This window comes from Podarcis vaucheri (genome assembly GCF_965113315.1).
Source record: "Podarcis vaucheri genome assembly, chromosome: 3".
NCBI lineage: Eukaryota > Metazoa > Chordata > Lepidosauria > Squamata > Lacertidae > Podarcis > Podarcis vaucheri.
This window is the reverse complement of record NC_138761.1, coordinates 57,211,272-57,221,602: the sequence shown is the minus strand read 5'-3', so window position 1 is coordinate 57,221,602 and position 10,331 is coordinate 57,211,272. Positions and strand designations below refer to the sequence as shown.

The 10,331-nt window shown below is 41.9% G+C and overlaps 1 protein-coding gene across 4 annotated transcripts in view; it reads left to right on the top strand.

Moving 5' to 3' along the window:
- TIAM2 (TIAM Rac1 associated GEF 2) overlaps positions 1-10,331 on the top strand; it is a gene marked incomplete at its 3' end in the record, with an annotated part of 132,374 nt that overhangs the window by 88,734 nt on the left and 33,309 nt on the right. The window lies entirely within an intron of this gene.

The following is a 10,331-nucleotide window of genomic DNA, read 5'->3' as shown; positions in this document are numbered from 1 at the left end:
TAGTCCAATTTTAAATACTATTAAATTGACTGTTGGCATATAAAAGCTCATGTCATAAAACAAAAATTATGGTGCTAATTAATTACTCTTGTTTTATTAGGGCTATCACTCAGATTGTTAGCTTGATATCATAAGCCAGCATTACCTAGTGCATTTGCCATAGTAAGTGTATGTGCCCATTTACCGGATTGATTTTTCCTTAGGGACACGTTTGCAATTTGTGTTAATCTCCATATATTATAATAGGAAATTGTTAGAAATGTATGTTGCTCCCAGACACCAAAGGATAAAATGTATTTTGGCTTTGACTGTCTGATTCAGACAGCAACCAAGGCAGACGTATTTACAATGAGTTGGGGGCAGGGATAATTATTCTAAATTAATCTCTGTGAGAGAGTCTGTCACATTTATCAGATTATAGTGTGTCGGCATTTATAGTTTATGCCTTTTCAAATGGCTTGTTATAGAAACCAGTACAGGCAGCACAGCTTTGACTGAATGCATTCGTTTAATGAGTTTACCCTTTTCTGCCCATGTTCTCTCACATTTTATGCCCTGACTTCATTTGCAGTGGCCTACCATCTTAGTTGGACGTGGGTGGCACTGTGGTCTAAACCACAGAGCCTAGGGCTTGCCGATTGGAAGGTCGGCAGTTCAAATCCCCACAATGGGCTGAGCTCCCATTGTTTGGTCCCAGTTCCTGCCCACCTAGCAGTTCGAAAGCATGTCAAGTGCAAGTAGATACTTCCGGCAGGAAGGTAAACGGCATTTCCGTGCACTGCTTAGTGATGCTGGCCACATGACCCGGAAGCTGTCTGCGGACAAATGCCAGCTCCCTCAGTTTATAGAGCGAGATGAGTGTGCAACCCCAGAGTTGTTCACGACTGGACCTAACAGTCAGGGGTACCTTTACATTTACCATCTTAGTTGTATGACTTAGTCTGCATGAGGTTGTGGGAAATCACTAGCCCTGATTTATATAGATCTGGGTCTTCCACTTCCAGCTCTGGTTTAAATACAGCAGCCGTGGCGAACTTCTGGTCTCCAGATGTTGCTTGACTACAACTCCCATCATCCCTATCTACCATGCTGGCTGGTGCAAATGGAGTTGGAGTCCAGCCACATCTGGAGGACCACAGGTTTCTCCAACTCTGACATACAGAATGGCTGCAATGATTCCCTTAGGTCAAAAGGCCCACCTAGTCGGGACTTTTTTTCCAGTAATGGCCAATCGGGTACTTCCAAGAAGTTCAAAAGCATAGCATGGAAGCACCAGTCCTTCTCTGTGGAATCCTGATAATTCATTTGTTGTTGTTTTTAATTAGAGCAATATCCAAGATCCGTTGAAATTAACCGACCCACCTTAGTCATGTTCATTGCTCTCAGTGTGTCTACTCTGGGTAAAGCTAAGTTTAACACTGTGCAATGTAAATTTCAGCTAAATGTGTTCTGCAATAAGGGGATATCAGTTCTTTACACAGTGCAGCACTCTAAAGCTCTCTTCATGACACTTGTTTCCTGTTCTGCTTTTAGGAAGAAGTTCCCTAGATTAACTGCCAGAAGTTTCCTAGATTAACCTGGACTAGTCATTTCTATCGGTAGTAGTAGAGGATTTTCTCAAGGCACCAGGTGTGCTAAGATGGTCATCTGTATCTAGTTAGGGTTTTCTTTCTTTTTTTGTTTCGGAATCTTGTGGTGATCTGTAATGAGAGAACTAAGACAACAGGGACTGGGCGGGGGTGGAGAGAGAGAAAAAATGAGGTGGCTCTTTGGATAAGCTGAAAGCTAGCATTTCTTCTAATGGTTGCAAACTATGTCTGAAGCTTAAGCATTTTAGATTCACAGTTACCCATGTCTTTGCTACCATCTGTCAGGTTGTGAATTTCATTTTCTTTATGAATCATTCTTTGCTTACATAAGAAGGCTATTAAAGTAAACCCCCACATGGCCACTTGACAATAAAAGGTATGGAGTAGTAATGGGGGACTTCAATTACCCGGATATTTGTTGGACGTCAAACTCAGCCAAGAGCATAAGGTCAAACAGATTCCTCACTGGCCTTGCAGACAACTTCATTGTCCAGAAAGTGGGAGAAGCAACAAGAGGAACAGCCATTTTAGATCTGGTCCTAACCAATGTTGATGACCTGGTTAGTGGGGTAGAAGTGGAAGGATCATTAGGCGCGAGTGATCATGCTCTTCTGAAGTTTACTATACAGCGGAAAGGAGCAGCCAAGCATACTAGGACTCAATTTCTTGACTTTAAGAAAGCCGACTTCATAAAACTTAGGGAAGTGCTGGGTGAGATCCCATGGACAACAATACTAAAAGGAAAGGGAGTTCATGATGGCTGGGAGTTTGTTAAGAGGGAGATACTAAAAGCACAACGTCAGGCAATACCAATGAGACGGAAACATGGAAGGTGCCTAAAGAAGCCAGGGTGGCTATCTAAAGAACTTTTAACTGAATTAAGATTAAAAAAGGATGTGTACAAAAAATGGAAAAGGGGGGAAATCACCAAAGAGGAATTCAAACAAATAGCCAGCACGTGTAGACACAAAGTCAGAAAAGCTAAAGCACAGAATGAACTCAGGCTTGCTAGAGAGGTTAAAAGCAACAAAAAAGGCTTTTATGGGTATGTTCGTAGCAAAAGGAAGAACAAAGAAACAATGGGGTCACTCAGAGGAGAAGATGGTGAAATGCAAACAGGGGACACAGAAAGGGCTGAACTCCTCAATGCCTTCTTTGCCTCAGTCTTCTCCGATAAAGAAAACAATGCCCGACCTGAAGAATTTGGAGCAAATGATTCAGCAAAGGAAACACAGCCCAGAATAACTAAGGAGATAGTACAAGAATATTTGGCTAGTTTAGATGTATTCAAGTCTCCAGGGCCAGATGAACTGCATCCAAGAGTATTAAAAGAACTGGCAGATGTGATCTCAGAACCACTGGCAGTTATCATTGAGAATTCCTGGAGAACAGGCGAAGTCCCGGCAGACTGGAGGAGGGCAAATGTTGTCCCTATTTTCAAAAAGGGGAAAAGAGAGGACCCAAATAATTACCGCCCAGTCAGTCTGACATCAATAGCAGGGAAGATTCTGGAGCAGATCATTAAGCAAACAGTCTGTGAGCACCTAGAAAGGAATGCTGTGATCACCAATAGTCAGCATGGATTTCTGAAAAATAAGTCATGTCAGACTAACCTGATCTCATTTTTTGACAGAATTACAAGCCTGGTAGATGAAGGGAATGCAGTGGATGTAGTCTACCTTGATTTCAGCAAGGCATTTGACAAGGTGCCCCATGATATTATTGTAAAGAAGCTGGTAAAATGCGGTCTTGACTATGCTACCACTCAGTGGATTTGTAACTGGCTGACTGACCGAACCCAAAGGGTGCTCATCAATGGTTCCTCTTCATCCTGGAGAAGAGTGACTAGTGGGGTGCCACAGGGTTCTGTCTTGGGCCCGGTCTTATTCAACATCTTTATCAACGACTTGGATGATGGACTCAAGGGCATCCTGATCAAATTTGCAGATGACACCAAACTGGGAGGGGTGGCTAACACCCCAGAGGACAGGATCACACTTCAAAACGACCTTGACAGATTAGAGAACTGGGCAAAAATAAACAAGATGAATTTTAACAGGGAGAAATGTAAAGTATTGCACTTGGGCAAAAAAAATGAGAGGCACAAATACAAGATGGGTGACACCTGGCTTGAGAGCAGTACATGTGAAAAGGATCTAGGAGTCTTGGTTGACCACAAACTTGACATGAGCCAACAGTGTGACGCGGCAGCTAAAAAAGCCAATGCAATTCTGGGCTGCATCAATAGGAGTATAGCATCTAGATCAAGGGAAGTAATAGTGCCACTGTATTCTGCTCTGGTCAGACCACACCTGGAGTACTGTGTCCAGTTCTGGGCACCACAATTCAAGAAGGACACTGACAAACTGGAACGTGTCCAGAGGAGGGCAACCAAAATGGTCAAGGGCCTGGAAACGATGCCTTATGAGGAACGGCTAAGGGAGCTGGGCATGTTTAGCCTGGAGAAGAGGAGGTTAAGGGGTGATATGATAGCCATGTTCAAATATATAAAAGGATGTCACATAGAGGAGGGAGAAAGGTTGTTTTCTGCTGCTCCGGAGAAGCGGACACGGAGCAATGGATCCAAACTGTATTTGTGCCTCTCATTTTTTTTGCCCAAGTGCAATACTTTACATTTCTCCCTGTTAAAATTCATCTTGTTTATTTTTGCCCAGTTCTCTAATCTGTCAAGGTCGTTTTGAAGTGTGATCCTGTCCTCTGGGGTGTTAGCCACCCCTCCCAGTTTGGTGTCATCTGCAAATTTGATCAGGATGCCCTTGAGTCCATCATCCAAGTCGTTGATAAAGATGTTGAATAAGACCGGGCCCAAGACAGAACCCTGTGGCACCCCACTAGTCACTCTTCTCCAGGATGAAGAGGAACCATTGATGAGCACCCTTTGGGTTCGGTCAGTCAGCCAGTTACAAATCCACTGAGTGGTAGCATAGTCAAGACCGCATTTTACCAGCTTCTTTACAATAATATCATGGGGCACCTTGTCAAATGCCTTGCTGAAATCAAGGTAGACTACATCCACTGCATTCCCTTCATCTACCAGGCTTGTAATTCTGTCAAAAAATGAGATCAGGTTAGTCTGACATGACTTATTTTTCAGAAATCCATGCTGACTATTGGTGATCACAGCATTCCTTTCTAGGTGCTCACAGACTGTTTGCTTAATGATCTGCTCCAGAATCTTCCCTGCTATTGATGTCAGACTGACTGGGCGGTAATTATTTGGGTCCTCTCTTTTCCCCTTTTTGAAAATAGGGACAACATTTGCCCTCCTCCAGTCTGCCGGGACTTCGCCTGTTCTCCAGGAATTCTCAAAGATGACTGCCAGTGGTTCTGAGATCACATCTGCCAGTTCTTTTAATACTCTTGGATGCAGTTCATCTGGCCCTGGAGACTTGAATACATCTAAACTAGCCAAATATTCTTGTACTATCTCCTTAGTTATTCTGGGCTGTGTTTCCTTTGCTGAATCATTTGCTCCAAATTCTTCAGGTCGGGCATTGTTTTCTTTATCGGAGAAGACTGAGGCAAAGAAGGCATTGAGGAGTTCAGCCCTTTCTGTGTCCCCTGTTTGCATTTCACCATCTTCTCCTCTGAGTGACCCCATTGTTTCTTTGTTCTTCCTTTTGCTACGAACATACCCATAAAAGCCTTTTTTGTTGCTTTTAACCTCTCTAGCAAGCCTGAGTTCATTCTGTGCTTTAGCTTTTCTGACTTTGTGTCTACACGTGCTGGCTATTTGTTTGAATTCCTCTTTGGTGATTTCCCCCCTTTTCCATTTTTTGTACACATCCTTTTTTAATCTTAATTCAGTTAAAAGTTCTTTAGATAGCCACCCTGGCTTCTTTAGGCACCTTCCATGTTTCCGTCTCATTGGTATTGCCTGACGTTGTGCTTTTAGTATCTCCCTCTTAACAAACTCCCAGCCATCATGAACTCCCTTTCCTTTTAGTATTGTTGTCCATGGGATCTCACCCAGCACTTCCCTAAGTTTTATGAAGTCGGCTTTCTTAAAGTCAAGAAATTGAGTCCTAGTATGCTTGGCTGCTCCTTTCCGCTGTATAGTAAACTTCAGAAGAGCATGATCACTCGCGCCTAATGATCCTTCCACTTCTACCCCACTAACCAGGTCATCAACATTGGTTAGGACCAGATCTAAAATGGCTGTTCCTCTTGTTGCTTCTCCCACTTTCTGGACAATGAAGTTGTCTGCAAGGCCAGTGAGGAATCTGTTTGACCTTATGCTCTTGGCTGAGTTTGACGTCCAACAAATATCCGGGTAATTGAAGTCCCCCATTACTACTATCTCCCTTCCTTTTGCATGCTTGGCCATCTGTTCCAGGAAGGCATCATCTATGTCCTTCGTTTGGCTTGGGGATCTATAGTAAACTCCCACAATGAGGTCTCTGTTATTCTTCTCTCCCTTAATTTTGACCCAAATGCTCTCACTTTGGCTTTGAGGATCTAAATCTTGGATCTCTTCACAGGTATACACATCCCTGACATATAACGCCACTCCTCCTCCTTTCTTGTCTGGTCTGTTTCTCAGAAATAGATTGTATCCCCCCATTATTACATTCCAATCGTGGGACTTATCCCACCAGGTTTCAGTGATGCCTATTATGTCATATTTAGTTTGCTGTACCAAGAGCTCAAGCTCATCTTGTTTATTTCCCATGCTTTGCGCATTAGTGTACAGACATTGAAGTCCATTAATCATTCCCCCGTGTCTCTTATTTAAGGATTTTTTCCTCCCACCACTAGGTCCGCGTGCTGTTTGCTCCATTTGGTCTATGACATTTGGATGATCATCTTCATTAATTGATAGACTCCTAATTAAGGAGCTAAGTGATTAATCAGATGATTGGTCACAAGTATTTGTTTCAACTTGATTCTGAAGCATACAGTGTTTACTGTTAAATACTCCTAATAGCTAATTTTAATAAAAAGTGCTGTGCAAGTAATTAATATAATAAGCTGATAATTAACAATGCATAGTGTTTTCAACAAGTGATTTGTGAAAGCTGGAAATGTGCTTATTCTGTTCTGTTGAAAACAGAATAGCATTATTTTTATCTTCTGGGATGACCATTAACCTTGGAATTGTTGTTTGCAAAGGGAGAATTGTTTGTAGTTCATTCAACAGCTGTTTTCATTCTTCAGGATGCAATATAGTATTTCATTTGCCGCTCCCTTCAGCATTTTTCCAGTCATTACTAAATACCAGGACCACCAAGGTTTTGTACCTTCTTGAGGTTTGGCTCCATTCCTGAACTGCTTAAACAGAAGCCTTTCGGCAGCTTGCCTGATCAAAACATCTAGAAGAATATGAGAAACTTCGGATGTAAATAAATCTGACCCCATTCATGAAAACACCAGTACATGTGATTATATTTTTCTCCCTAAGCCTTTCCTCTTTCCTTCAAAATGTGAAGTATCTTGAGAGAGTATTTTGAGATTTCCCCAGTATTTTAATTTGGAAGTGAAAGCGGGTACTGCAAGCATCCTTTTGTCAGCTGTTGCTTTATATCATTTTTACTATAGCTTTTGTTACACAGTGTTGTTGTTTTGGTGGCTTTTTTATGGCAAGACTTCCCCCTACAAGAGTAAGTTCATGTTCTGTACGTTCTGGAAAAACTGATAAAGATAATTAGGTTCAAGAACATTCAAGCTGTATTTTCCTTGAGAACATATTTAAACCTCTTTTGTTGTCCACCAGCATTACACTTTCTATTCTTAAGTTGGGAATGGAGTAGTTGCTTTAGAAGACGATAATTAGGCATCTAAACAACATGACCAGTCAAATGAAGCTGATGTTGAAGAATCATTATTTCACTATATTAAATACTGTGTAGAACTGCTGTTTGTATTCTGTTTCAAACTGATTGTGGAAGAGCAGTGACTCAGCGTAACTAAATATCTTATTTTGCTATGGACCATTCACATTTCTACTCCTTCTCATATTAACAGCTTTTCCCCACAAGGTATTCCATCCTTGTTGAACAAATATATTGCCTGAGTTAAACACATACCCCATTAGTCAGTCTGTGCTCTGAAACTCTCACAGGCATGACCTAGAAAACTGAACAAATTGCCTATACAGCTTTTCTACTTTGTGAGAGGTTGGGTACATCTAATTTTCGCTGTGCCATCTGGTTTTATTTTTAGTTCTCCATCCCCTCCCCTCTATTACTGTCAGAAGACTAGAAGGTAAAGCACACCTCCTTTTTCTGGCTTGGAAGAGTCTTTCCCACCTACCCATGCTCTTGACATTTGATAACACTTGATTTTTCCCTCCTGATGAGCAATAAGTCACTTGTTCAGAATAGAGCTATGAATGGTAGGAAGCATTCCCAGCACCAAGATATTTAAGAGCAAGTTCTCTATTCCTCCTTACTCCTCACTGTAATTTCCCCTTTATTTGCAGAGAGAAGGATGAGATGGCAAGAGAAGTGCTGATTAGAATGTAATTAAGGCTTCATTAATCAAGTGGGCTAAGAGGCAACATGTGAAGGCTGCATCTGCTCTCTTTTCTTACATGGTAGAAAGACCTCCTCCATGAAAGAGAGGGTTTTGGGTTTTTTTTGAAGCCCCCCCCCATTGTTTTCCTAGCCTTCAATATGTTAGCACCAAAAACCTCTGCAGCACATGCATGGTCTTTGCATCTGATAATTTTGATTATGCCCCGTTGTCAGCTTTTATTCTGTGGCCTGTACCTCTGTGAAAGTGCAAATACCTGCATTCCCTTATGGTTGACAAATATTTGGTTCCTTCTGTGACAATCGCATCTGTGCACAGTCTGTTTGCCTTTAATTGAATAATCAACTGTAAGGGAATGATTTGGGAAACCATGGTGTACTCTTTGAATTCTGGTGGCTACATGATCATTTCTTTTGAATGACGGTGAGTCATAGATCTGCCTGCCTGTATAACACGTTATATAAGTCATGTAATTAAGGAGCCACTGGTCACACAAGACTGAATACAGTCAAGCACTCACTGAAGTTGCCTGCCATTGTGGGCGCTCCATGGCTTCTGAGTGCCTCTGGGCAAAATATTTGGAGTGGTATTCAATTTGCGATTTGCTCTGATTGAGCGCTAAAAAGCAGTTTTCCATGGGGCAAAGCAATGGGACAAGAAGAAGTATGGATAAGCTCTAAGTTTTGCTCATTTATCTCAATGGGTATACTCTAAATAAAACTGAGTTGGATTCCACCCTTGGTTTTGTTGCAGTAAATTCATACTACCGTATTGGCCTGAATATAAGCCACACTCTCCCCCAACCCCATTGCAATCGTGAAAAGTTAAAGTGCGGTTTCAATTCACAACCTTACAAAAATTGGCTTTTACGATATCGCTGTAGCATTTTCTTCTATGTTTGCCATTTTGGGGTGTGAGTGCCTGTGGAATTTTAAAGGTGCGGCTTATATTCGGGCCAATACAGTACTTGCCGCAATTTCAGAAATGCTGTCTGCTGGCATACCACCACCACCACTGGGTGAAACCCAGAGTTTTCCTTTGATTTTGGGCATACTTATAAGGCTACAGCTAATAACTGTACTAGTTAGGCCTTTGAACTATGAATTTGCTTTTAACCTATTCAGTAGTATAGATTTTGTCACTAATGTTTTTACTGTTGTTGCAGTTTTTATATGCTGTACACCCTCATATTGTATTTTTATGGAAGTGTGGTTTAGAAGTAGCTATAATAAATAATAATAGCATTTTAAAATTGAATTTAGAGGGCAGATTATCCTTACCCTTTTGGATCTGTATGTGCAAATGCACCCCACTAAAATATGGATAGATGTTAATCTTTTTTTTTTCAGTCTCTGGAGATCAGATAAGGGTCCCACTGATGCTGTCAGAACCATTCTTAATAGGTAGAACTCCTAGGAATGTTGGATATATAGCCACAGCTTTACCATTTCCTTGCTTTCCAATTTTCTTGAGGGTCTCCTTGCATTGACGTCCCCTTACTTGACTCCCTGAGTATTAGTGGGACAGTTTCTTTGGATTTGGCTTGCTCTAGACCAGTAAGGCTGCCACTGGTGGTAGCAGCAGCAGCTGGCTTAGCATTTGGCTTCTTGTGGCTTGGCCAGCCACTTCCCAGCCATACTGTGATTGGGAAAGCAGCGCCAATGGCAGATGGCTGGTGGGGCACTATGCCAGCCCATTCCTGTTGAAAGCTGAGTCAGCCGCCTGCCTAGTGCAACTGATTTTAACATGATGAATGGCGTCGACTCAGTTCCCCAAACCCCCAAATGCTGTACCTTGGAATATGGTGGGGGAAACTATTGATTGGGGGGGGGGTGATGCATAATAACCAGAAACAAATAATGCATTATTTTAAACTTTTGTGTTGTATGCTCCAGAGTGTGATTTTTGTTGAGTGAAATTAGTAACAGATTCCAGTTAAGGGTGGGGGTAGACTTAGCACATGGGCTCTCAAAGAGAAAACATGGAACTGATTGTCAAACCCTAGTATTGGTCTCATGGCCTGAGGTGGAAATAGTGAAAGAATTGTGAAGAGTCAGAAAATAATATTGAACTGGGCTCCCCATACTTGGTTTGTCGTTTTCAACTTTTAAGGATTTTAGGCTTTTCCTGATAAGAATATATGCAGTGGTGAATAAGTTATGTACAGGACAGATGTATTTATCCCATGTTTGCAAAAGGTGTGTGTGTGTGTGTGTGTGTGTGTGTGTGTGTGTGTGCGCGCGTGCA